Here is a 27932-nt window from a genome sequence, read left to right on the forward strand (position 1 = left end):
GCTTGGACGGGGTCGAATTCCCTCGACTGTTTGATCCCTTTGAATTCTGCTTCACTCAAAATCTGAAGCTTTCAACCATTGCGGCGATCTTTCAGAGAGAATAATAGTAATTAAATGTGACAAGCTTGAACGGGAAAGCTGTGTTACAAATGTCTACTATTTCTCACTGCTGAACGCATCGTCCCTCCTTTTCAATTCATTTCGACATTTCCAGAGGGGTTTTAAAGAGATCAGCTCCCTTTTTAACAGAGATTTCATAAAGGCTGTGCTTGGGACCTGGAGCTGGGTCACGCTTAGACCATACTAAGGGCACTTCGAACAGGAGTGTCTGCACGGTCAGTCTCATTCGCTTGTGCTAAATGCACCTGAGCATTTGCAAAGTACATTACTGCAGACCAAGGTTAACTCTGGGCCATGCTATCCAGCTTGTGCAGGGTAATTCAGACTGCTCCACAAAGATAAAATAAGCAAGTTTCAGTCCTCCTGCATCCCAGGATGCACTGCTCCCAGCTGCCACCCAACCAAAGCAGTTTAACAATTAATTTTGACCCTGGAAATCAATCGGCATGAGTCAGAAATGTGCAACCGACTGTAACTGCAAGTGCTGAGAAAAAACAGTGAGTCCGCAATCTCCCCCCCAAGTCCTGCCTTGCAGAGGGGCTGAGCACTGGGAGCTGTGCATGCTCAGGCAGGTTTGTGACTCGCTTTACTGATACGGGCACATTTTGTCCTTGTTACAGTTCATGATCCTAAATACTCTTGCTGAGCTTCCTTATGCATGAGCATGTAACACGTAACACGTAGCTGAATATTCAGACTATAGGAGCTGGCAAGGTCACTGTTTGGGTAACTATAAAGTAACTTGCTAGTGCAGGCCCTGCGAAATAGGAGGCATTTGGAGAGATTTTTAGAGTTGAAGGTCAGAAGGAACCGTTGTATCACCTGCCTTTTCTGCACAGCACAGCCTATTAAGTTTCACCCGCTTACCACTGTGCTGGGTGCATCTACACGTGCATTAACATGCTTTAGTTAATGCACATTAAATCTAGTACCTCCATTGTGAGGTATTAGGAAAATGCGCATTAGCCTGTCTTAATGTACATTAACTAAAGAGCATGGGTTTTAAACGATGCTTAATGCACATTAGCCTATTTTAATGCGCATTAGCTAAATAGCACAGTTTTTCGTGATGCTTTAATGTGCATTAAAATAGGCTATGCACATTAAAGCGCACTTGTAGGTGCATTGAGTCTTGAAACTTGTGTTCCTATCTCCAGCTCCCTGCTGAGCCTCGGCTTTGTGAACACTGCCCTTGTTCTCTAGGCACCACCTGCACGCCTTGTTCCAAGGCATAAAATTGCTCATTTGGCTATCATAAAACATTTGAAAAGTGGTTTGAATGGGCCCAGCTTACCAAGTAAACCAGGTTGCCCAGAGCAGTTGTCCTGTTTTCTTATTGTGTGTTGTGTTCCCCCTACCCCACCCCATCTCCTTGCTCTTTGTCCAACATGCACATCTTATCAGTGGTGATTGTCCATGCAATTCCAGATCTGCAATTGCTGATTCACCTCGGGCCTGCAGCTGATCCCTGCAGGACTCCCCTGGAAATACCCCGTACACAATGACGACCCCCCACTGATTCCTAGTTGAGATCTGTCAGCCAGTTCTCCGCCTGTTTAAGGAGAGTTGAGCTGATTTGGGGAGTGCTAATTCTTAAATCAGGATGCTAAGGGATACAAAACCTCCATGTATCCATGCAGTTCCCTGTAATCACTTTACAAGATGAAATCGGGCTTGCTCGACAAGACCTACTTTCCATAAAATTGTATCGGCTGGTTAATGATCTCCTATTCACCGATCCTTCTGTCAGGTAGGATTGGGCTGGTATTGATGCCAGCCCATCAATCAGTCATTCCCTTTGTCCTCTGCATAGGGCCACAGCATCAGCCCTTTTCCAATCTTCTGGAATTTCCTTGAAATCCCCAGGTGAAAAATGAACATCGGCAGGTCAGAAATCCCTTCAACCACCTCCTCTACTCTGGGACCATGGTTTTCAAATTGGGGTGTACCAACCCTGAGGGCTATGCAGGGCTTTGCTAAGGAGTATGTGCCTATATTTTAACAATGATGGAGTTTCCAGCTGCTCAGTGCGTGGTGAGCAATGGCATTGCCCCATGTTGCTGTCAGCATCAAACCTCTTCCTTAAGGAATCAACATGCAGAGACATGTTGGGTGTAAGCTGAGCTGAGCAGCAACATTTTGCATGTAAAGGGGTATGTGGCCAAAAATGTTTGCAAATCACGACTCTATAGAGATTTTGGGTGGAAGTTATCAAAGACAAAAGGCGTCTTGCACAGGTAGAAGTTGCCTTTTACTTTAATGACCGATGGACTGGAAAATACTTCATCCCCCTTATGTCACATAAGTGCATCACCTTGATTCTTTCCAAGCACAGACTACAGCCTAGGGAATGACCTGCTGGGTGGCACAGAGGTGGAAAGGGATCTTGGAGTCCTAGTGGACTCCAAGATGAACATGAGCCGGCAGTGTGACGAAGCCATCAGAAAAGCCAATGGCACTTTATCGTGCATCAGCAGATGCATGACAAATAGGTCCAGGGAGGTGATACTTCCCCTCTATCGGGCGTTGGTCAGACTGCAGTTGGAGTACTGCGTGCAATTCTGGGCGCCACACTTCAAGGGGGATGCGGATAACCTGGAGAGGGTACAGTGAAGGGCAACTCGTATGGTCAAGGGCCTGCAGACCAAGCCCTACGAGGAGAGACTAGAGAAACTGGACCTTTTCAGCCTCCGCAAGAGAAGGTTGAGAGGCGACCTTGTGGCTGCCTATAAGTTCATCATGGGGGCACAGAAGGGAATTGGTGAGGATTTATTCACCAAGGCGCCCCCGGGGGTTACAAGAAACAATGGCCACAAGCTAGCAGAGAGCAGATTTAGACTGGACATTAGGAAGAACTTTTTCACAGTTCGAGTGGCCAAGGTCTGGAACGGGCTCCCAAGGGACATGGTGCTCTCCCCTACCCTGGGGGTCTTCAAGAGGAGGTTAGACGAGTATCTAGCTGGGGTCATTTAGACCCGATGGGGTCATTTAGACCCAGCACTCTTTCCTGCTTATGCAGGGGGTCGGACTTGATGATCTATTGAGGTCCCTTCCGACCCTAACATCTATGAATCTATGAATCTATCAATACACACCTGCCTCCACTGCCTTGCTATTCATGGTTTTAGTCTCCCCATTTTGTCATGAGCCTGTGTCATAGGTAGGATAAGCTTATTCTCCTGCTCTGAGGATCCAGGAGGCACACATCTGTGACTCTTAGATGAGTGGAGTCACTATACAAAGGGCAGCTAAAAGCGTTCAGTACCCTGCATGCAATGAGCTTGACAGGTCTTAGCCTGATTCCTAGTGGCCATGTGTTTGCATCATGCAACATAGCATGAAAACACTTGTCCAGGGATTAGTGCTAGCATTGTCAGCCCCTGTTGAAAGTCCAGGGACTGAACAAGCTATGTGATGAACTGAATGAGGACTGTCCTATGGTGCAGGTGTGTGTAGATAGGCATTCGCCCTAAGCTGCAGGCACTGTAACTACTTCTGTCCATCTCTAGGGCTGTGTGGGCTGGGCATCTTTTGCAGCCCCAAAGTCTTTGAAAAACAAATCACTGGAGAAATGGGAAGGAAAAAAGATCTTTCTTTCTCTTGCTGTACAGCAATCACCAAGCAACATGCAACCCTGCCTTCAAAACAAACATAAAGCCTGCAAAGACATCTCCGCTGCCTCCGCAATCGGTACTTCCCACATGGAAACCATCCGAAGACATGGATCTGACACGTGCAAGTCGCATCTATAAAACGCCTAACACCTTCCAAAGACAGGCCTGGGAATAAAAGTGACTTTATCGGACACCATTCCTCATAGATGATGGAGGCAGGAGTGTAGGGGATGGAGGAGCCCCCAAGTCTGGCACTTAAGGCCAGCCAATTGGTCCTGAAGCACACGGTATTGAACAAGACTGGTGGTTTATCCCGGTACCCTTCCCCTCTGAACATCCCTCTGCTCTTTTTGCAGCCCTGCTCCATGCCGGTCGGCAGACGGCACTCGTTTGCACGTGGAGCCTGACGCAGACCCTTGTTCTCTCTGTCACTCACTCCCGTTGTGTCTGCTTTTTTCTCAGATTTGAGGGAAGGTACTTTGTTCCCGAGAGCTGGTCCAAAATCTCTCCCGGCCGCGAGGCTGAAGTTGGCCTTATTCCAGGAATCAACTTCAGCCTCGTCCCTCAGCGGTGCAGTTGGCCCAATAAAAGGTACCGCAACCTCCCCCCGCCAAAATCCTTTCCTCTTTCTTGTTCTTTTCTATAACTCTTATTTTGAAGCTTTCTCCAATCATTTTTCTTTGCCCCGAGCATCCTGTGTTTCCTTTCCCTTATGGAGCTAAACACAAGACATTGCTTTACCTGGTATTTAGCTTAGGCTGTACCTGCTTCTGTCCCAGACCGGAGGAAGGGCACTCGGTGTCGAATAGCTTGTCTAATTTCTCTCTCCCTGTAGAAGTGGGCCTTAGAAGAGATCACTAAAAAAACCCTTGCTTCTTGCATGTGCACTTTCTGGGCTATGACACAAACACTGCTTTCTTGTGGCAGCCGGCTTAAGTGACATCCAGTGGCAAAAAAGGGAGCAGCAGCATCCAGAAACATATATATGTTTTTTGCAATCTCTCCGGTGGTCTAATAAAAGTTCTAGATGTTGGTGTTTCTTGTGTCTGCCTATGTACACACGCTCATACACACACACGAGGCTTTTATCAGACCAACTCAAAAATCCTTCTTTGCAAGCTTTCGGGCCCAAACGCCCTTCATCGGGCTGAGGAAGCATCTGCCAAGGGTTTGCACAAGATGCAAGGAAGAGCCTAGACCAGGATGGGCAAAATGCAGCCCGGGGGCCAGATGCAGCCCACCCGGCCATTTGATCCGGCCCGCGTGGTCCGCTAAAAAATTTAGAAAATTCATATTTATCTGCCCCTGGTTGCCTGTTGTGTGGCCCTCAATGGCTTGCCAAAACTCAGTAAGCGGTCCTCTGCCCGAAATAATTGCCGGTGCCTAGCCTAGACCCCCTGCAGCCTGACTGGGGGTGTTATTTCTTACACATGAGGACTTTTCCCCATCTTTAACTTTCCCTGAGCCTGATGACTGGTGTGCAAGCCCGAAAGCTTGCAGAGGGGCTGAACTTAATCTTCAAAGGTCCCTTCCAACCTATGAAGTCTTGTCTATATTTGTTGGCAGTGTCTCAGGCAGTCTCATAAAGGTATTAAAGGAGGGTTAGAAGTTTGTATTTCTTGTCTGCTTATATGCGTGAGTGCACGCGCACACATGCACACACACAAGCGACTCAGACATTCCACCAGGAAAAAGACAGCAAAGAGGAAAGCAGAGAAACTACACTTCCCAGAAGGCTCTGCGCGCGCCGCACTGATGAGACTCTATAATTATAAGTTCAGACAAGGTTCCTTGGGTGAATTTGATATCTTTTATTAGACTAAACCAAATGGTTGGAGAATAGTTATTAAGCAAGCTTTCGGGTTCAAAAACCCTTCATCAGGCTAAGGACGCTGCAGCAGTTGCTGCGTGCTCTTCCTGGATGGGGTGAAAAGTAAAGAAGCCAGGGGCTGGGCTGGGCTGGGCTGGGCGGGAGAGTCAGTCGCCAGGCAGATTGTAATGTATCAAAAATCCAATGTCTATGTTTAGTCCCTGATCTCTAGTATCCAGCAGGTTGATGAAATGGAGTTCACAGGCTCGACTCTGGGTAGTGTTGTGTAAGTTTCCCTTGAGGATCAGGACTGAGAGATTGGAGAGAGAGTGGCCCTCCTGTGAGAAATGTGCCCCCACCGGTAAGTGGGTGTTTCTGTCTTTGATGGATTTCCGGTGTGCGTTCATCCTGGTGCGCAGTTGTTGTCTGGTCTCTCCTACATACCTTCCATCAGGGCATTTGGTGCATTGGATGAGGTATATCACATTTCTGGAGGTGCAGCTGTAAGACCCAGGGATGCTGATGGCTCTGTTGTGGGGTGTAGTAATAGTGGGGGTGGTGGAGATGTGGGGGCAGGTTTTGCATTTCTTGTCCTGGCACGGTCTGGATCCTTTTGGTGTGTTCTGGGCTTGAGGAAGTTTGCTTCTGGTGATGAGGTTGGCGAGGCTCAGTGCTTGTCTGAAGGCTAGGATGGGTGGCTCTGGGAAGATTTTTTTAAGAATAGGGTCTTTTTCTAATATGGGTTGCAATTTTTTGAGGATTTTCCGTGCAGGTTCAAGGGATGGGTGATACGTCATAACCAGCGGTGTGCGATTTGTGGGGGGTTTTCTTCTGTACTGCAGCAGTTCTTCACGTGGTATCCAGGTGGCTATTTCAAACGTGGGATCTGCCTCTCTGGAGGAGTGTCCTTGTTGGGTGAAACCCTTTTTAAGATTGGTGAGGTGGCAATCCCGGGTGTGCTCTTCAGTACAGATGCGGTGGTATCTGAGGGCTTGGCTGTATATCACAGCTTTTTTGGTGTGTTTTGGGTGGTTGCTGGTTCTGTGCAGATATGTGTGTTGGTCTGTGGGTTTCTTGTATACTGTGGTCAGTATTTTACCCTTCTGGATACTGATCGTTGTGTCTAAAAAGGGGATGTTGGTGCTGGAGTATTCGAGAGAAAGTCGGATGGAGGGATGGTGACTGTTGAATTTCTGATGGAACTCAATTAGAGATTCCCGGTTCTCACTCCAAATGATGAAGATGTCATTGATATATCGTAAGTACAGCAAGGGTTTGCAGGTGCAGTTCTTGAGGAAGTCTTCTTCCAGGTGGCTCATAAAAAGGTTGGCATACTGTGGGGCCATTTTAGTGCCCATAGCTGTTCCCATCATCTGGAGGAAGTGTTGGTTATTAAAAGTGAAATTGTTGTGTGTGAGGGTCAAGTGTATAAGCTCAGTGGTGTCTTTGGGTCTGTATTCTGGGTTGTAATCTTGTTCCCGTAGATATGTAAGGCAGGCGTGGATGCCATCCTGGTGTGGGATGTTGGTGTATAGGCTGGTAACGTCCATGGTGGCTAGGAGGGTGTTGCTGGGAAGGTGGTATATGTTTTTAAGTTTCCGTAGCAAGTCTGTGGTGTCTTGGACAAAACTTGTTCTGTGGGTGACGAACGGTTTTAGGATGGATTCAAGAAAACCTGATATTTCTTCAGTTAGGGTCCCATGGTTGGATATGATAGGTCTGCCAGGGTTCCCTTGTTTGTGGATTTTAGGGAGCATGTAAAAAGTCCCTGGGTTAGGTAGCGGGGGGATCAAGGTCTGTAGTTTTTCTCGTAATCTTGGTGGAAATGATTTGATGGTATTGTTGAGTTTTTTGGTGAAAAGGGGAGCAGGATCTTCTTGTAGTTCTTTGTAGTAGGTGGTGTCAGAGAGCTGTCTGTTGGCTTCCTGTATGTAATCCTCACGGTTTAGGATGACTATGGCTCCTCCTTTATCTGCTGGTTTTATTACTATTTGGTGGTTAGATCTTAGAGATTCAATGGCCTTTTTCTCTGGTAGAGAGAGGTTGTGGTGGTGGCGCGTGTTGCTGATTATTTCATTGTTCGTTCTTTCCCTGAAGTAGTCAATGTAGCGGTCAAGGTTAGGGTTTCGTCCACTGCGAGGTGTCCAATCTGATGTTTTTTGGGGTTTTTTGGCATTGATCTTTTCCTGAATGTTGTCAGAGGATGAGTTGTTGTTGGGAGTGGGTTCAGTTTGGTTGTGGAAATATTCCTTGAGGCGCAGGCGTCGGAAGAATTCTTCTAGTTCTCCACATTGAAGTATTTTATTAGGGTATTTTTCTGGACAGAAATTTAGGCCTTTAGAAAGGACAGATTTTTCAGTTTTGGTAAGCGTGTGTGTGGAGAGATTGATAAAATTTGTGGGTTGGTTGCTGCTTGCAGTTTCATCAAGTCTGAGGTTGGAAGGTCGTAAGGTGTTGGTGTTGTTCCTCTGATGGTTGTTTTGTGGCCAGGGAGCTTGTTCTTGGAGTCATTTGTCCCATTTCTTCTTTTTATGTAGGATGAATGCTGTAGAAAGTTTTTCGTAGTCTCTTTGTATCTGCTGTATATTGTCAGGGAACATGCATGGATTTCTATCTTTTAAGTTGTTGTAATGTATGACGATTTCCTTCCTGAGTTGGTCTCTTTTGGAGTAGAGTAGGTGAAGTAGATGATTTCTAATTTTCTCTGAAGTTCTTCTGCACAGCTGTGCAGCATATTTGGAGTTGTGTGTAATAGTCAGGGGATTGTAGATGTTTAGTCCTCGGGGAATGAAGTTGTGTTTCTTGCAACGGCTTAGAAAATATATGTCGCTGTTGAGTCTGGCTTCTTTCTTTTTCATGTTGTACAGTTTCCATTTCAGACGGCTGAATTCGATATCTTCCATGTTGCAGGGGTTTAGGTTGTAGCTGTATTGGTCTAAGGATATAGGCAGACAAGGTTCCTTGGGTGAATTTGATATCTTTTATTAGACCAACCCAAATGGTTGGAGAATAGTTATTAAGCAAGCTTTCGGGTTCAAAAACCATTCGTCAGGCTAAGGAGGTTTCAGCAGTAGGTGTGTGCTCTTCCTGGATGCAATAAAAAGTAAACAAGCCAGGGGCTGGGCTGGGCGGGGGAGTCAGTTGCCAGGCAGATTGTAATGTATCAAAAATCCAATGTCTATGTTTAGTCCCTGATCTCTAGTATCCAGCAGGTTGATGAAATGGAGCTCATAGGCTCGTCTCTGGGATGTGTTGCGTAAGTTTCCCTTGAGGATCAGGACTGAGAGATTGGAGAGAGTGGCCCTCCTGTGAGAAATGTGCCCCCACCGGTAAGTGGGTGTTTCTGTCTTTGATGGATTTCCGGTGTGCGTTCATCCTGGTGCGCAGTTGTTGTCTGGTCTCTCCTACATACCTTCCATCAGGGCATTTGGTGCATTGGATGAGGTATATTACATTTCTGGAGGTGCAGCTGTAAGACCCAGGGATGCTGATGGCTCTGTTGTGGGGTGTAGTAATAGTGGGGGTGGTGGAGATGTGGGGGTAGGTTTTGCATTTCTTGTCCTGGCACGGTCTGGATCCTTCTGGGGTGTTCTGGGGCTGAGGAAGTTTGCTTCTGGTGATGAGGTTGGCGAGGTTTGGTGCTTGTTTGAAGGCTAGGATGGGTGGCTCTGGGAAGATTTTTTTAAGAATAGGGTCTTTTTCTAATATGGGTTGCAATTTTTTGAGGATTTTCCGTACAGGTTCAAGGCAGGGGTGATACGTCATAACCAGCGGTGTGCGATTTGTGGGGGGTTTTCTTCTGTACTGCAGCAGTTCTTCACGCGGTATCCAGGTGGCTCTTTCAAACGTGCGATCTACCTCTCTGGAGGAGTGTCCTTGTTGGGTGAAAGCCTTTTTAAGATTGGTGAGGTGGCAATCCCGGGTGTGCTCTTCAGTACAGATGCGGTGGTATCTGAGGGCTTGGCTGTATATCACAGCTTTTTTGGTGTGTTTTGGGTGATTGCTGGTTCTGTGCAGATATGTGTGTTGGTCTGTGGGTTTCTTGTATACTGTGGTCTGTATTTTACCCTTCTGGATACTGATCGTTGTGTCTAAAAAGGGGATGTTGGTGCTGGAGTATTCGAGAGAAAGTCGGATGGAGGGATGGTGACTGTTGAATTTCTGGTGGAACTCAATTAGAGATTCCCGGTTCTCACTCCAAATGATGAAGATGTCATTGATATATCGTAAGTACAGCAAGGGTTTGATGGTGCAGTTCTTGAGGAAGTCTTCTTCCAGGTGGCGCTGGTCAGACTGCAGTTGGAGTACTGCGTGCAATTCTGGGCGCCACACTTCAAAAAGGATGCGGATAACCTGGAGAGGGTCCAAAGAAGGGCAACTCGTATGGTCAAGGGCCTGCAGACCAAGCCCTACGAGGAGAAACTAGAGAAACTGGACCTTTTCAGCCTCCGCAAGAGAAGGTTGAGAGGCGACCTTGTGGCGGCCTATAAGTTCATCACGGGGACACAGAAGGGAATTGGTGAGTATTTATTCACCAAGGCGCCCCCGGGGGTTACAAGAAACAATGGCCACAAGCTAGCAGAGAGCAGATTTAGACTAGACATTAGGAAGAACTTCTTCACAGTTCGAGTGGCCAAGGTCTGGAACGGGCTCCCAAGGGAGGTGGTGCTCTCCCCTACCCTGGGGGTCTTCAAGAGGAGGTTAGACGAGTATCTAGCTGGGGTCATCTAGACCCAGCACTCTCTCCTGCTTATGCAGGGGGTCGAACTCGATGATCTATTGAGGTCCCTTCCGACCCTAACATCTATGAATCTATGAATCTATGAATAAAAAGGTTGGCATACTGTGGGGCCATTTTAGTGCCCATAGCTGTTCCCATCATCTGGAGGAAGTGTTGATTATTAAAAGTGAAATTGTTGTGTGTGAGGGTGAAGTGTATAAGCTCAGTGGTATCTTTGGGTCTGTATTCTGGGTTGTAATCTTGTTCCCGTAGATATGTAAGGCAGGCGTGGATGCCATCGTGGTGTGGGATGTTGGTGTATAGGCTGGTAACGTCCATGGTGGCTAGGAGGGTGTTGCTGGGAAGGTGGTCTATGTTTTTAAGTTTCCGTAGCAAGTCTGTGGTGTCTTGGACAAAACTTGCTCTGTGGGTGACGAGCGGTTTTAGGATGGATTCAACAAAACCTGATATTTCTTCAGTTAGGGTCCCATGGTTGGATATGATAGGTCTGCCAGGGTTCCCTTGTTTGTAGATTTTAGGGAGCATGTAAAAAGTCCCTGGGTTAGGTAGCGGGGGAATCAAGGTCTGTAGTTTTTCTCGTAATCTTGGTGGAAATGATTTGATGGTATTGTTGAGTTTTTTGGTGAAAAGGGGAGTAGGATCTTCTTGTAGTTCTTTGTAGTAGGTGGTGTCAGAGAGCTGTCTGTTGGCTTCCTGTATGTAATCCTCACGGTTTAGGATGACTATGGCTCCTCCTTTATCTGCTGGTTTTATTACTATTTGGTGGTTAGATCTTAGAGATTCAATGGCCTTTTTCTCTGGCAGAGAGAGGTTGTGGTGGTGGCGCGTGTTGCTGATTATTTCATTGTTCGTTCTTTCCCTCAAGTAGTCAATGTAGCGGTCAAGGTTAGGGTTTCGTCCACTGCGAGGTGTCCAATCTGATGTTTTTTTGGGTTTCTTGGCATTGATCTTTTCTTGAATGTTGTCAGAGGATGAGTTGTCGTTGGGAGTGGGTTCAGTTTGGTGGTGGAAATATTCCTTGAGGCGCAGGCGTCGGAAGAATTCTTCTAGTTCTCCACATTGAAGTATTTTATTAGGGTATTTTTCTGGACAGAAATTTAGGCCTTTAGAAAGGACAGATTTTTCAGTTTTGGTAAGCGTGTGTGTGGAGAGATTGATAATATTTGTGGGTTGGTTGCTGCTTGCAGTTTCATCAAGTCTGAGGTTGGAAGGTCGTAAGGTGTTGGTGTTGTTCCTCTGATGGTTGTTTTGTGGCCAGGGAGCTTGTTCTTGGAGTCATTTGTCCCATTTCTTCTTTTTATGTAGGATGAACGCTGTAGAAAGTTTTTCGTAGTCTCTTTGTATCTGCTGTATATTGTCAGGGAACATGCATGGATTTCTGTGTTTTAAGTTGTTGTAGTGTATGACGATTTCCTTCCTGAGTTGGTCTCTTTTGGAGTAGAGTAGGTGAAGTAGATGATTTCTAATTTTCTCTGAAGTTCTTCTGCACAGCTGTGCAGCATATTTGGAGTCGCGTGTATTAGTCAGGGGATTGTAGATGTTTAGTCCTCGGGGAATGAAGTTGTGTTTCTTGCAAAGGCTTAGAAAATATATGTCGCTGTTGAGACTGGCTTCTTTCTTTTTCATGTTGTACAGTTTCCATTTCAGACGGCTGAATTCGATATCTTCCATGTTGCAGTGGTTTAGGTTGTAGCCGTATTGGTCTAAGGATATAGGCAGACAAGGTTCCTTGGGTGAATTTGATATCTTTTATTAGACCAACCCAAATGGTTGAAGAATAGTTATTAAGCAAGCTTTCGGGTTCAAAAACCATTCGTCAGGCTAAGGAGGTTTCAGCAGTTGGTGTGTGCTCTTCCTGAATGCAATAAAAAGTAAAGAAGTCAGGGGCTGGGCTGGGCTGGGGAGTCAGTTGCCAGGCAGATTGTAATGTATCAAAAATCCAATGTCTATGTTTAGTCCCTGATCTCTAGTATCCAGCAGGTTGATGAAATGGAGCTCATAGGCTCGACTCTGGGAAGTGTTGTGTAAGTTTCCCTTGAGGATCAGGACTGAGAGATTGGAGAGAGAGTGGCCCTCCTGTGAGAAATGTGCCCCCACCGGTAATTGGGTGTTTCTGTCTTTGATGGATTTCCGGTGTGTGTTCCTTCTGGTGCGCAGTTGTTGTCTGGTCTCTCCTACATACCTTCCATCAGGGCATTTGGTGCATTGGATGAGGTATATCACATTTCTGGAGGTGCAGCTGTAAGACCCAGCGATGTTGATGGCTCTGTTGTGGGGTGTAGTAATAGTGGGGGTGGTGGAGATGTGGGGGCAGGTTTTGCATTGCTTGTCCTGGCACGGTCTGGATCCTTTTGGTGTGTTCTGGGGTTGAGGAAGTTTGCTTCTGGTGATGAGGTTGGCGAGGCTCAGTGCTTGTCTGAAGGCTAGGATGGGTGGCTCTGGGAAGATTTTTTTAAGAATAGAGTCTTTTTCTAGTATGGGTTGCAATTTTTTGAGGATTTTCCGTACAGGTTCAAGGGATGGGTGATAGGTCATAACCAGCGGTGTGCGATTTGTGGGGGGTTTTCTTCTGTACTGCAGCAGTTCTTCACGTGGTATCCAGGTGGCTCTTTGAAACGTGGGATCTGCCTCTCTGGAGGAGTGTCCTTGTTGGGTGAAAGCCTTTTTAAGATTGGTGAGGTGGCGATCCCGGGTGTGCTCTTCAGTACAGATGCGGTGGTATCTGAGGGCTTGGCTGTATATCACAGCTTTTTTGGTGTGTTTTGGGTGATTGCTGGTTCTGTGCAGATATGTGTGTTGGTCTGTGGGTTTCTTGTATACTGTGGTCTGTATTTTACCCTTCTGGATACTGATCGTTGTGTCTAAAAAGGGGATGTTGGTGCTGGAGTATTCGAGAGAAAGTCGGATGGAGGGATGGTGACTGTTGAATTTCTGGTGGAACTCAATTAGAGATTCCCGGTTCTCACTCCAAATGATGAAGATGTCATTGATATATCGTAAGTACAGCAAGGGTTTGATGGTGCAGTTCTTGAGGAAGTTTTCTTCCAGGTGGCTCATAAAAAGGTTGGCATACTGTGAGGGCATTTTAGTGCCCATAGCTGTTCCCATCATCTGGAGGAAGTGTTGATTATTAAAAGTGAAATTGTTGTGTGTGAGGGTGAAGTGTATAAGCTCAGTGATGTCTTTGGGTCTGTATTCTGGGTTTTAATCTTGTTCCCGTAGATATGTAAGACAGGCGTGGATGCCATCCTGGTGTGGGATGTTGGTATATAGGCTGGTAACGTCCATGGTGGCTAGGAGGGTGTTGCTGGGAAGGTGGTCTATGTTTTTAAGTTTCCGTAGCAAGTCTGTGGTGTCTTGGACAAAACTTGCTCTGTGGGTGACGAGCGGTTTTAGGATGGATTCAACAAAACCTGATATTTCTTCAGTTAGGGTCCCATGGTTGGATATGATAGGTCTGCCAGGGTTCCCTTGTTTGTAGATTTTAGGGAGCATGTAAAAAGTCCCTGGGTTAGGTAGCGGGGGAATCAAGGTCTGTAGTTTTTCTCGTAATCTTGGTGGAAATGATTTGATGGTATTGTTGAGTTTTTTGGTGAAAAGGGGAGTAGGATCTTCTTGTAGTTCTTTGTAGTAGGTGGTGTCAGAGAGCTGTCTGTTGGCTTCCTGTATGTAATCCTCACGGTTTAGGATGACTATGGCTCCTCCTTTATCTGCTGGTTTTATTACTATTTGGTGGTTAGATCTTAGAAATTCAATGGCCTTTTTCTCTGGTAGAGAGAGGTTGTGGTGGTGGCGCGTGTTGCTGATTATTTCATTGTTCGTTCTTTCCCTCAAGTAGTCAATGTAGCGGTCAAGGTTAGGGTTTCGTCCACTGCGAGGTGTCCAATCTGATGTTTTTTGGGGTTTTTTGGCATTGATCTTTTCCTGAATGTTGTCAGAGGATGAGTTGTTGTTGGGAGTGGGTTCAGTTTGGTTGTGGAAATATTCTTTGAGGCGCAGGCGTCGGAAGAATTCTTCTAGTTCTCCACATTGAAGTATTTTATTAGGGTATTTTTCTGGACAGAAATTTAGGCCTTTAGAAAGGACAGATTTTTCAGTTTTGGTAAGTGTGTGTGCGGAGAGATTGATAATATTTGTGGGTTGGTTGCTGCTTGCAGTTTCATCAAGTCTGAGGTTGGCAGGTCGTAAGGTGTTGGTGTTGTTCCTCTGATGGTTGTTTTGTGGCCAGGGAGCTTGTTCTTGGAGTCATTTGTCCCATTTCTTCTTTTTATGTAGGATGAACACTGTAGAAAGTTTTTCGTAGTCTCTTTGTATCTGCTGTATATTGTCAGGGAACATGCATGGATTTCTATCTTTTAAGTTGTTGTAATGTATGACGATTTCCTTCCTGAGTTGGTCTCTTTTGGAGTAGAGTAGGTGAAGTAGATGATTTCTAATTTTCTCTGAAGTTCTTCTGCACAGCTGTGCAGCATATTTGGAGTTGCGTGTAGTAGTCAGGGGATTGTAGATGTTTAGTCCTCAGGGAATGAAGTTGTGTTTCTTGCAACGGCTTAGAAAATATATGTCGCTGTTGAGACTGGCTTCTTTCTTTTTCATGTTGTACAGTTTCCATTTCAGACGGCTGAATTCGATATCTTCCATGTTGCAGGGGTTTAGGTTGTAGCCATATTGGTCTAAGGATATAGGCAGACAAGGTTCCTTGGGTGAATTTGATATCTTTTATTAGACCAACCCAAATGGTTGGAGAATAGTTATTAAGCAAGCTTTCGGGTTCAAAAACCATTCGTCAGGCTAAGGAGGTTTCAGCAGTCGGTGTGTGCTCTTCCTGGATGCAATAAAAAGTAAAGAAGCCAGGGGCTGGGCTGGGCTGGACTGGGCGGGGGAGTCATTTGCCAGGCAGATTGTAATGTATCAAAAATCCAATGTCTATGTTTAGTCCCTGATCTCTAGTATCCTTCAGGTTGATGAAATGGAGCTCATAGGCTCGTCTCTGGGATGTGTTGTGTAAGTTTCCCTTGAGGATCAGGACTGAGAGATTGGAGAGAGAGTGGCCCTCCTGTGAGAAATGTGCCCCCACCGTTAAGTGGGTGTTTCTGTCTTTGATGGATTTCCGGTGTGTGTTCCTTCTGGTGCGCAGTTGTTGCCTGGTCTCTCCTACATACCTTCCATCAGGGCATTTGGTGCATTGGATGAGGTATATCACATTTCTGGAGGTGCAGCTGTAAGACCCAGGGATGCTGATGGCTCTGTTGTGGGGTGTAGTAATAGTGGGGGTGGTGGAGATGTGGGGGCAGGTTTTGCATTTCTTGTCCTGGCACGGTCTGGATCCTTTTGGTGTGTTCTGGGGCTGAGGAAGTTTGCTTCTGGTGATGAGGTTGGCGAGGCTCAGTGCTTGTCTGAAGGCTAGGATGGGTGGCTCTGGGAAGATTTTTTTAAGAATAGAGTCTTTTTCTAATATGGGTTGCAATTTTTTGAGGATTTTCCGTACAGGTTCAACGGATGGGTGATAGGTCATAACCAGCGGTGTGAGATTTGTGGGGGGTTTTCTTCTGTACTGCAGCAGTTCTTCACGCGGTATCCAGGTGGCTCTTTCAAACGTGGGATCTGCCTCTCTGGAGGAGTGTCCTTGTTGGGTGAAAGCCTTTTTAAGATTGGTGAGGTGGCAATCCCGGGTGTGCTCTTCAGTACAGATGCGGTGGTATCTGAGGGCTTGGCTGTATATCACAGCTTTTTTGGTGTGTTTTGGGTGGTTGCTGGTTTTGTGCAGATATGTATGTTGGTCTGTGGGTTTCTTGTATACTGTGGTCAGTATTTTACCCTTCTGGATACTGATAGTTGTGTCTAAAAAGGGGATGTTGGTGCTGGAGTATTCGAGAGAAAGTCGGATGGAGGGATGGTGACTGTTGAATTTCTGGTGGAACTCAATTAGAGATTCCCGGTTCTCACTCCAAATGATGAAGATGTCATTGATATATCGTAAGTACAGCAAGGGTTTGATGGTGCAGTTCTTGAGGAAGTCTTCTTCCAGGTGGCTCATAAAAAGGTTGGCATACTGTGAGGGCATTTTAGTGCCCATAGCTGTTCCCATCATCTGGAGGAAGTGTTGATTATTAAAAGTGAAATTGTTGTGTGTGAGGGTGAAGTGTATAAGCTCAGTGATGTCTTTGGGTCTGTATTCTGGGTTTTAATCTTGTTCCCGTAGATATGTAAGACAGGCGTGGATGCCATCCTGGTGTGGGATGTTGGTATATAGGCTGGTAACGTCCATGGTGGCTAGGAGGGTGTTGCTGGGAAGGTGGTCTATGTTTTTAAGTTTCCGTAGCAAGTCTGTGGTGTCTTGGACAAAACTTGCTCTGTGGGTGACGAGCGGTTTTAGGATGGATTCAACAAAACCTGATATTTCTTCAGTTAGGGTCCCATGGTTGGATATGATAGGTCTGCCAGGGTTCCCTTGTTTGTGGATTTTAGGGAGCATGTAAAAAGTCCCTGGGTTAGGTAGCGGGGGAATCAAGGTCTGTAGTTTTTCTCGTAATCTTGGTGGAAATGATTTGATGGTATTGTTGAGTTTTTTGGTGAAAAGGGGAGTAGGATCTTCTTGTAGTTCTTTGTAGTAGGTGGTGTCAGAGAGCTGTCTGTTGGCTTCCTGTATGTAATCCTCACGGTTTAGGATGACTATGGCTCCTCCTTTATCTGCTGGTTTTATTACTATTTGGTGGTTAGATCTTAGAAATTCAATGGCCTTTTTCTCTGGTAGAGAGAGGTTGTGGTGGTGGCGCGTGTTGCTGATTATTTCATTGTTCGTTCTTTCCCTCAAGTAGTCAATGTAGCGGTCAAGGTTAGGGTTTCGTCCACTGCGAGGTGTCCAATCTGATGTTTTTTGGGGTTTTTTGGCATTGATCTTTTCCTGAATGTTGTCAGAGGATGAGTTGTTGTTGGGAGTGGGTTCAGTTTGGTTGTGGAAATATTCTTTGAGGCGCAGGCGTCGGAAGAATTCTTCTAGTTCTCCACATTGAAGTATTTTATTAGGGTATTTTTCTGGACAGAAATTTAGGCCTTTAGAAAGGACAGATTTTTCAGTTTTGGTAAGTGTGTGTGCGGAGAGATTGATAATATTTGTGGGTTGGTTGCTGCTTGCAGTTTCATCAAGTCTGAGGTTGGCAGGTCGTAAGGTGTTGGTGTTGTTCCTCTGATGGTTGTTTTGTGGCCAGGGAGCTTGTTCTTGGAGTCATTTGTCCCATTTCTTCTTTTTATGTAGGATGAACACTGTAGAAAGTTTTTCGTAGTCTCTTTGTATCTGCTGTATATTGTCAGGGAACATGCATGGATTTCTATCTTTTAAGTTGTTGTAATGTATGACGATTTCCTTCCTGAGTTGGTCTCTTTTGGAGTAGAGTAGGTGAAGTAGATGATTTCTAATTTTCTCTGAAGTTCTTCTGCACAGCTGTGCAGCATATTTGGAGTTGCGTGTAGTAGTCAGGGGATTGTAGATGTTTAGTCCTCAGGGAATGAAGTTGTGTTTCTTGCAACGGCTTAGAAAATATATGTCGCTGTTGAGACTGGCTTCTTTCTTTTTCATGTTGTACAGTTTCCATTTCAGACGGCTGAATTCGATATCTTCCATGTTGCAGGGGTTTAGGTTGTAGCCATATTGGTCTAAGGATATAGGCAGACAAGGTTCCTTGGGTGAATTTGATATCTTTTATTAGACCAACCCAAATGGTTGGAGAATAGTTATTAAGCAAGCTTTCGGGTTCAAAAACCATTCGTCAGGCTAAGGAGGTTTCAGCAGTCGGTGTGTGCTCTTCCTGGATGCAATAAAAAGTAAAGAAGCCAGGGGCTGGGCTGGGCTGGACTGGGCGGGGGAGTCATTTGCCAGGCAGATTGTAATGTATCAAAAATCCAATGTCTATGTTTAGTCCCTGATCTCTAGTATCCTGCAGGTTGATGAAATGGAGCTCATAGGCTCGTCTCTGGGATGTGTTGTGTAAGTTTCCCTTGAGGATCAGGACTGAGAGATTGGAGAGAGAGTGGCCCTCCTGTGAGAAATGTGCCCCCACCGTTAAGTGGGTGTTTCTGTCTTTGATGGATTTCCGGTGTGTGTTCCTTCTGGTGCGCAGTTGTTGCCTGGTCTCTCCTACATACCTTCCATCAGGGCATTTGGTGCATTGGATGAGGTATATCACATTTCTGGAGGTGCAGCTGTAAGACCCAGGGATGCTGATGGCTCTGTTGTGGGGTGTAGTAATAGTGGGGGTGGTGGAGATGTGGGGGCAGGTTTTGCATTTCTTGTCCTGGCACGGTCTGGATCCTTTTGGTGTGTTCTGGGGCTGAGGAAGTTTGCTTCTGGTGATGAGGTTGGCGAGGCTCAGTGCTTGTCTGAAGGCTAGGATGGGTGGCTCTGGGAAGATTTTTTTAAGAATAGAGTCTTTTTCTAATATGGGTTGCAATTTTTTGAGGATTTTCCGTACAGGTTCAACGGATGGGTGATAGGTCATAACCAGCGGTGTGAGATTTGTGGGGGGTTTTCTTCTGTACTGCAGCAGTTCTTCACGCGGTATCCAGGTGGCTCTTTCAAACGTGGGATCTGCCTCTCTGGAGGAGTGTCCTTGTTGGGTGAAAGCCTTTTTAAGATTGGTGAGGTGGCAATCCCGGGTGTGCTCTTCAGTACAGATGCGGTGGTATCTGAGGGCTTGGCTGTATATCACAGCTTTTTTGGTGTGTTTTGGGTGGTTGCTGGTTTTGTGCAGATATGTATGTTGGTCTGTGGGTTTCTTGTATACTGTGGTCAGTATTTTACCCTTCTGGATACTGATAGTTGTGTCTAAAAAGGGGATGTTGGTGCTGGAGTATTCGAGAGAAAGTCGGATGGAGGGATGGTGACTGTTGAATTTCTGGTGGAACTCAATTAGAGATTCCCGGTTCTCACTCCAAATGATGAAGATGTCATTGATATATCGTAAGTACAGCAAGGGTTTGATGGTGCAGTTCTTGAGGAAGTCTTCTTCCAGGTGGCGCTGGTCAGACTGCAGTTGGAGTACTGTGTGCAATTCTGGGCGCCGCACTTCAAAAAGGATGCGGATAACCTGGAGAGGGTCCAGAGAAGGGCAACTCGTATGGTCAAGGGCCTGCAGACCAAGCCCTACGAGAAGAAACTAGAGAAACTGGACCTTTTCAGCCTCCGCAAGAGAAGGTTGAGAGGCGACCTTGTGGCTGCCTATAACTTCATCACGGGGACACAGAAGGGAATTGGTGAGGATTTATTCACCAAGGCGCCCCCAGGGGTTACAAGAAACAATGGCCACAAGCTAGCAGAGAGCAGATTTAGATTGGACATTAGGAAGAACTTCTTCACAGTTCGAGTGGCCAAGGTCTGGAACGGGCTCCCAAGGGGGGTGGTGCTCTCCCCTACCCTGGGGGTCTTCAAGAGGAGGTTAGACGAGTATCTAGCTGGGGTCATCTAGACCCAGCACTCTCTCCTGCTTATGCAGGGGGTCGGACTCGATGATCTATTGAGGTCCCTTCCGACCCTAACATCTATGAATCTATGAATCTATGAATAAAAAGGTTGGCATCCTGTGAGGCCATTTTAGTGCCCATAGCTGTTCCCATCATCTGGAGGAAGTGTTGATTATTAAAAGTGAAATTGTTGTGTGTGAGGGTGAAGTGTATAAGCTCAGTGGTATCTTTGGGTCTGTATTCTGGGTTGTAATCTTGTTCCCGTAGATATGTAAGGCAGGCGTGGATGCCATCCTGGTGTGGGATGTTGGTGTATAGGCTGGTAATGTCCATGGTGGCTAGGAGGGTGTTGCTGGGAAGGTGGTCTATGTTTTTAAGTTTCCGTAGCAAGTCTGTGGTGTCTTGGACAAAACTTGCTCTGTGGGTGACGAGCGGTTTTAGGATGGATTCAAGAAAACCTGATATTTCTTCAGTTAGGGTCCCATGGTTGGATATGATAGGTCTGCCAGGGTTCCCTTGTTTGTGGATTTTAGGGAGCATGTAAAAAGTCCCTGGGTTAGGTAGCGGGGGGATCAAGGTCTGTAGTTTTTCTTGTAGTCTTGGTGGAAATAATTTGATGGTATTGTTGAGTTTTCTGGTGAAAAGGGGAGTAGGATCTTCCTGTAGTTCTTTGTAGTAGGTGGTGTCAGAGAGCTGTCTGTTGGCTTCCTGTATGTAATCCTCACGGTTTAGGATGACTATGGCTCCTCCTTTATCTGCTGGTTTTATTACTATTTGGTGGTTAGATCTTAGAGATTCAATGGCCTTTTTCTCTGGCAGAGAGAGGTTGTTGTGGTGGCGCGTGTTGCTGATTATTTCATTGTTCGTTCTTTCCCTGAAGTAGTCAATGTAGCGGTCAAGGTTAGGGTTTTGTCCACTGCGAGGTGTCCAATCTGATGTTTTTTTGGGTTTTTTGGCATTGATCTTTTCTTGAATGTTGTCAGAGGATGAGTTGTCGTTGGGAGTGGGTTCAGTTTGGTGGTGGAAATATTCCTTGAGGCGCAGGCGTCGGAAGAATTCTTCTAGTTCTCCACATTGAAGTATTTTATTAGGGTATTTTTCTGGACAGAAATTTAGGCCTTTAGAAAGGACAGATTTTTCAGTTTTGGTAAGTGTGTGCGCGGAGAGATTGATAATATTTGTGGGTTGGTTGCTGCTTGCAGTTTCATCAAGTCTGAGGTTGGAAGGTCGTAAGGTGTTGGTGTTGTTCCTCTGATGGTTGTTTTGTGGCCAGGGAGCTTGTTCTTGGAGTCATTTGTACCATTTCTTCTTTTAGTGTAAGATCAATGCTGTAGAAATTACAATCATAAGTTTTTCTTTTAACCAATGAGACCAGGGGAGAGCGTGCACGCAGTCCCCCACTACCAGAAATTATGCAGTCGAGTTTCCCGTTTTTCGGAAAATCGCAGAGCTCAGCAAGCCCGGAGTGCTAGGGGTCAAGCCTTGCCCTGGGTACACCATTTACGTGAGCATGGTATACCCCTGCTAGGTAAGCATGCGGTGGTTGGCCGACACCAACGGCCACCTCCACGGCCTGTCACTGCAAACCACGGCGAGTTCATAAATCCGCAGTTACTGCCATAAATCCCTTCTCTCTAGTATGGATGCTGCTAGGTCCTCGCTCTATTTCCCGCCTTAATTGCCTGCTCTGCCCCGCGCAAGCGCACTCGGCGCCCCACTCCCACTAGGCCCTGCTGTGCGCCCCGCCCACTCCTCCCGCTATCTACATAGGGCCGCCTACTTCCCGCCCAGCGCTCTGCCCGCCCCCTGCCGGCCTAGAACGGCCCGCGCCGGGCGGGGCGGGGCGGGGCGGGGCGGGGGCGCGCTGCCTTGCACCCCTGCGTGCGCCACCTCGTCCTTTTCAACTAACTAAATAGAAATGTAACTGACTAAAATGGACCCAAATAAATGCAATTGAAAGAAAAATGTGCAAAATTCTATATAGACTTGCCAAATTTTGTTTCTATTGTATTTATTTGCAAAATAATGGCAATTTTAATTAAGTTGCAATTTTATTTAGCTGCAGAAATATATATATATAAATATATATATATATATATATATACTTAGTTGCAAAAGAATTGCAATTTTTATTTATTTGTCAATGTATTCATTTGCAAAATTATATAGCTATAATATGTAATATACATTATCTACATAATATATAAAATATATATAATATATATCATAATCTTATATTTTATATATATATAATATTATATTTTATAAATAGAAAATATAATTTTGCACATTTTTATTTTAATTTTATTTATTTCGGTACATTTAAGTCAGTTAAATGGTTATTTAGTTGAAAAGGATGAGGTGGCGCAGGCTTGGAGGGGTTCGGGATCGAAGGGCTGGGAGACGCCAGAAGGGCCCTGAAGTTCCTGGAAGGGAAGCAGGGAATGTCAGAGGTTGGGGAGTTGAGACCAGGGCAAGTCAGTAGGGTGTGGAAAGGACTGGTGGGGAAGGACTGGAAAGGGGAGCAGGAGGAGCTGGCGTGGAGGGCGGTGCGAAATGCTCTGCCAGTGCGACAGGTGCTCTATCGCTGGGGACTCTCTCGGTCCCCCAAGTGCCCAAGGGAGCTCTGCGAGGAGCCCGAGTCGGTGACACACATGCTGTGGGACTGCTTTTACGCACAACGGGTGTGGGGGAAGGTGACTACCTAGTTGAAGGAGACGGGAAGGGGAATGGGGGTCACTTTTGAAAATGTTCTCTATGGTTTAACAGAGGGGACAGAAGGGACATGGCGAGTGAGGGTTTTAATTACGCGCACCACAGCAGCCCTATGGAAAGTACGCTTTTTGTTGGCTCTCAAGGGGTCGTGCTTTTCCACGATGGAGTGTCTGCCGTTAGCAATGCACGAGCTGCACTTCTATGGTGCCAGAAAAAGGAATACGAAAGAAGGAGGGGAGGAAAAATTCTGGCAAGAGCTGGACTTCAGGGGGTTGTTTCAGCCCCGCACAGGTATTGGCTAAACTAAGAGGCTTTCACCCAACAAGGACACTCCTCCAGAGAGATACATTGCACATAGATTCATAGATTCATAGATTGTAGGGTCAGAAGGGACCACAGTGGATCATCGTGTCCCCCGGCAGGAAAGAGGACTGAGGTCAGATGACCCCAGCCAGGTGACTATCTAGCCTCTTCTTGAAGACCTCCCAGCTAGGTGATGTTGGCTACAAATGTCCAACTCAGGATCCTTAAAATTCTGATTTATTAGGCGGATTGAAACACTGTAATGAAGTTAAATCATAAATCTTGGGGCTGGTCCCCCCCCCCCGCCCACACACACACACACACAGGCACACACACAGTAGCGAGCTACAAGAGTCAGGTATACCTATCCCACAGGTGCTGGAGTCTGCCGTCGAGGCTTCTTTCAGCGTGGTGTTATCGGACCCCACTGCCCACTTCCCTCCAGGCCAAGAAGGACCCATCCACCACCACTCTCTGGGTGCGGTCCCTAAGCCAGTTGGCCACCCACCTGACCGTGTAGGCGTCCACTCCACAGTCTGCTAGCTTCCCAATGAGGATAGGGTGCGAGACTGTGTCGAAGGCCTTCCTAAAGTCCAGGAAGATGACATCAGCCTCGGCTCCCGCGTCCAGGCAGTGTGTGACCTGGTCATAGAAGGCTACAAGGTTTGTCAGGCAGGATCTACCTGTGACAAACCCGTGCTGGTTTCCCCTCAGCATCATTTCCCCTGCTGGGCCGGCACAAATGTGTTCTTTGATTATTTTCTCTAGCATTTTCCCAGGAATAGAGGTAAGACTGACTGGTCTAACGTTACCCGGCTCATCCTTTCTCCCTTTCTTGAAAATGGGCAGCACATTGGCCCTTCTCCAGTCCTCAGGGACCTGGCGGGAGCACCACGAGTGCTCGAACAGCCATGCCAGCGACTCAGCTATGACACTGGCCAATTCTTTCAGCAGCCGTGGATGGAGGTCATCCGGGTCTGCTGACTTGTACCCATCCAGCTCCTCCAGGAGCTCCTTAAGTATTTCACATTTGAAAGAGCCACCCGGTTACCATGTGAAGAACTGCTGCAGTACAGAAGAAAACCCCCCGCAAATCTCACGCCGCTGGTTATGACACATCACCCCTCCCTTGAACCTGTACGGAAAATCCTCAAACAATTGCAACCCATACTAGACAGAGACCCTATTCTTAAAGAGCTCTTCCCAGAGCCACACATCCTAGCCTTCAAACAAGCACCGAACCTCGCCAACCTCATCACCAGAAGCAAACTTCCTCAAGCCCAGAACACACCAAAAGGATCCAGACCGTGCCATGACAAGAAATGCCAAACCTGCCAACACATCTCCACCCCCCCCACTATTACGACACCCCACAACAGAGCCATCAGCATCCCTGGGTCTTACAGCTGCACCTCCAGAAATGTAATATATCTCATCCAATGCACCAAATGCCCTGATGGAAGATACGTAGGAGAGACCAAACAGCAACTGCGCACCAGAATGAACGCACACCGGAAATCCATCAAAGACAGAAACACCCAATTACCGGTGGGGGCACATTTCTCACAGGAGGGCCACTCTCTCTCCAATCTCTCAGTCCTGATCCTCAAAGGGAATTTACAAAACACGTCCCAGAGACGAGCCTATGAACTCCACTTCATCGACCTCCTGGATACTAAAAATCATGGACTGAATATAGACATTGGATTTATGATACATTATAATCTGCCTGACGTCTGACTCCCCAGGTATCTCTCCACTACTCATCTCCCTTCTCTCTCTCTACCCCCCCGCTCCCAGCCTGTCTCTCACCCATTGACTCCTCAATCTATTTTCACTGACGACCTGTCTTGCATGCAGCCCAGCCCAGCCCCTGGCTTCTTTACTTTTCATTGCATCCAGGAAGAGCGCACACCAACTGCTGAAACCTCCTTAGCCTGACAAAGGGTTTTTGAACCCGAAAGCTTGCTTAATAATTGTTTTCCAACTATTTAAGTTGGTCTAATAAAAGATATCAGATTCACCCAAAGAACCTTGTCTTACTTGTCTCCTCACACGTGGAGGCAGCCTTCAAAGGATCTGACAACACCCTGATTAAGAATCACTGGCCTAGTCTATAAGAAGGTGCAAATCTATGCTGCCTTTTCCTTGACTTTAAACTGACATGGCTAACTATGGCTCTGTGTAGGTGAAGGACACAGGGGCACAGAGGACGAGCAAAAGATTGTTTTGCTCTTCACAGTTCCTGGCAATGAAGCCCTGAATGCATCTAGTGCCTCCCATACAAGCACGGAAAGGGGAGGAGGAGGAAAACATTACAGAAATAATGCAAATATGTGAGGATGTTTGTGCAGTTCAAAAACGATAGTGCTTAGGAGAGGTGTATGTTCAGAATGAGAACATCTGTAACAGAGCAGATTGTCCTGGGGTGCAAGCACGAAAAAAATCCATGAGCAATTACTAAGAGAGAAGGATCTGACAATGAGTATATACCAGCTGGAGAACAACCAGAAACACAAATAAAAAGCCTAGAAGAAGGGAAATAAACACATGACTTCAATGGCCCTGTGACACGTTCAAATTAAAACCGGAGAGAAACCAGCTGTAGAGTTGTCACACGTTTGCAAGCACTAACTTTGTAGACATCTGGCTCTTTTTATAGCTGGAGAGTCACCTTTATTGTGTGATAATTACTTGTATTTGTGGCCAGTCTTTCTTTGCATGTGTGGCTGGCCTAAATGTATTGCACAATTCACCACTTAATGGCATATTATATGTAATGTGTAGCAGGGGCCCCAGTACAATTATGAAACGATCAAGGGAAAAGTTGAAAGAAAGTAAACGGGGCCAGGACAAAGAGCAGGAAGCAGTGATAGACAGATGTGGCCGCTATCTTAAATATGGAAAGTTCCCTGCAACTATGCAGAATCTGGACCAAACCCAGCCACGATGCTAAAATGTGTCCAGAAAGCAGGAGAGTGCATGCTGACCTCAAAAGCAAATGGCCCTGATGAATCAAAGATACTGAACATGCCATCACCCGAAGATAACAGGGAACGCAAGATATGCCAAGCTTATCGAATTATGTCAGCGAGTTCATGCCTACCTATACAGCTCACACAACGCACCGAAGACATCTCCTCCTCAAAGGCACATCATGGGCTTGAAGGCCAGAGTATGGGAGAGAGGCCAGTCACTTGTACACAGCTGAATACAGTGATGAGACTGATAAGTTGCCGGTTTCATAGTCTCAAGGTCCATGACAGCTGCAAGGATATATGCAGAAATTGAAAAGGAACATCAGGCTCAAAGGGTACCAATCAAAGTCTCGATGTCTAGTTGGCATCTGGACAGGCATCTGGCTGCCATCTAACTTGATGGCAGCCGGTATCAAGTGCAGTGCCCCCGGGGTCGGACCTGGGGCTGGTTTTGTTCAATGTTTTCATCAACGACCTGGAAGATGGGATGCAGTGCACCCTCAGCAAGTTTGCAGGTGACACCAAGCTGGGGGGAGCAATAGATACACAGGAGGGTAGGGCTAGGACTCAGAGTGACCTGGACAAATTGGAGGATTGGGCCAAAAGGAATTTCATGAGGTTCAATAAGGACAAGTGCAAAATCCTGCACTTTGGACGGAGCAACCCTATGCACCGATGCAGGCTGGGGGCTGACTGGCTGGGCAGCAGCTCTGCAGAAAAGGACCTAGGGGCACAATGGACACTAAGCTAAATATGAGCCAACAGGGTGCCCCCCCCCTTTTATTTTCAGAAAAATATATGTTTCTCTGTCTCTATATAAATAAATACATATACACAGCTAAACTTTTGTCATCCCATCTTGTGACCGACACAATTCACTTAACCATCTGTAACTGTGGCAGGAAAAATGATCCTGCTACGAGATGAGACACTGCACGGTGAGACGAGTGCCCCGGCAGAAGCAATTGGTGGAAGTGAGAGACAGGATGGCTATACACTAGAGCTGGCCTGGAGGAACCAGTGTACTCACGGGAGCAGCAGATGTGGATGCCAGAGCTGGAAGACTGGAGCTGGAGCGACGACAACCCTGGAAGAAAACAGGCAGAAAAGCAGCAAGACCATGAGTAAAAGGAGTCATTAGCACCCTTGTCAGGGTGCCCAAACCCCATTTACCTTGAGAAGGGAGATTTAAGTTGGATTAAGTGCAGTTAAGGGCAGAAGGGCTGTATTTGGACACTGTAGTAGAAGACAGAGACTTTATGCTCTGTCTGCCACTATCGTGGTAAGAAATAATCAAGAAGAACTGGTTGGAACCATACTTACCGGAAACAACCTTGAAACATCAGATTGGCACGAGGCAGGGTGTAGGGGAGGTGGAGCCCCAGGTCTGACAGCACTATGTGCGACTCCAAAAGACACCAAGGAAGACAAGGACAAGATCTTCCTCCCTTACCTTTTCGACATCAAAGGTGTGGCAAGCGAGAACACTCAATATCTTTAAGAGTGAATGTAGCAGTCCAAACTGTTGGCTCGCAAGGGAGCAGAAGTTGTCGGCCGGTCAGGAAAAAGTAAGCACCTGACCAGAGACTGGCACGGCAAATTACAGTAACACATGTCTACAGCTGACCATTATCATTCCCGTTACAATAAATGCACCTGCACACCTGCACTCTCACGCCTCTGTTTGGCCATCGCCATCTCCCATAACCATTACAATTACACAAAAATCCGCCACATCCCCCCTTCCTCTCCCCATTCCCCTTGATAATCCCTCTGTTTTGTTCCCCAATCCTTTCACACCTCCACCCCCAAAGTCCCCATCTTCCTTATCATCTTCCTTCCCATCGTTTTCATCTTCTGTATCTTCATCGTTGGTCTCTTCTTTATCGTCATCCTCCTCTTCTCTGGAGGTCCCATCCCTGAACAGTCTGTGCCATTCTTTCTTCTTCCACCGGTCTGTACAGCTGGAGCTCACTCACCCCCATTTTGGCACAGTCTGTCTGGGTGGTTGATGTGCCTGTACATGAGCAGGTTCCTGGTCTTCCTCAGGGTTTTCCTGAAGCACGAGATGAACTGGCTGAAGTGAGCTGTTGGGTCCCTTGTGCTTGGACAGGTGGCTGAACCGCGCTGCCTCTCTGGTTAGGATTTCGACCCCTGTCACCATCTGGAGGAGTTTGCTGACTCTTTCTGACACC

General features: G+C 46.6%; 1 non-coding gene across 1 annotated transcript; it reads right to left on the bottom strand.

The window, feature by feature from the left end:
• Nucleotides 1–21113: 21113 nt before the first annotated feature.
• Nucleotides 21114–21277, bottom strand: LOC132248044 (U1 spliceosomal RNA). Its single transcript, XR_009459399.1, has one exon. It is a non-coding gene; the product is annotated as a U1 spliceosomal RNA (small nuclear RNA).
• Nucleotides 21278–27932: the final 6655 nt, after the last annotated feature.

Source organism: Alligator mississippiensis, chromosome 1 (assembly GCF_030867095.1).
Source record: "Alligator mississippiensis isolate rAllMis1 chromosome 1, rAllMis1, whole genome shotgun sequence".
Classification (NCBI taxonomy): domain Eukaryota; kingdom Metazoa; phylum Chordata; order Crocodylia; family Alligatoridae; genus Alligator; species Alligator mississippiensis.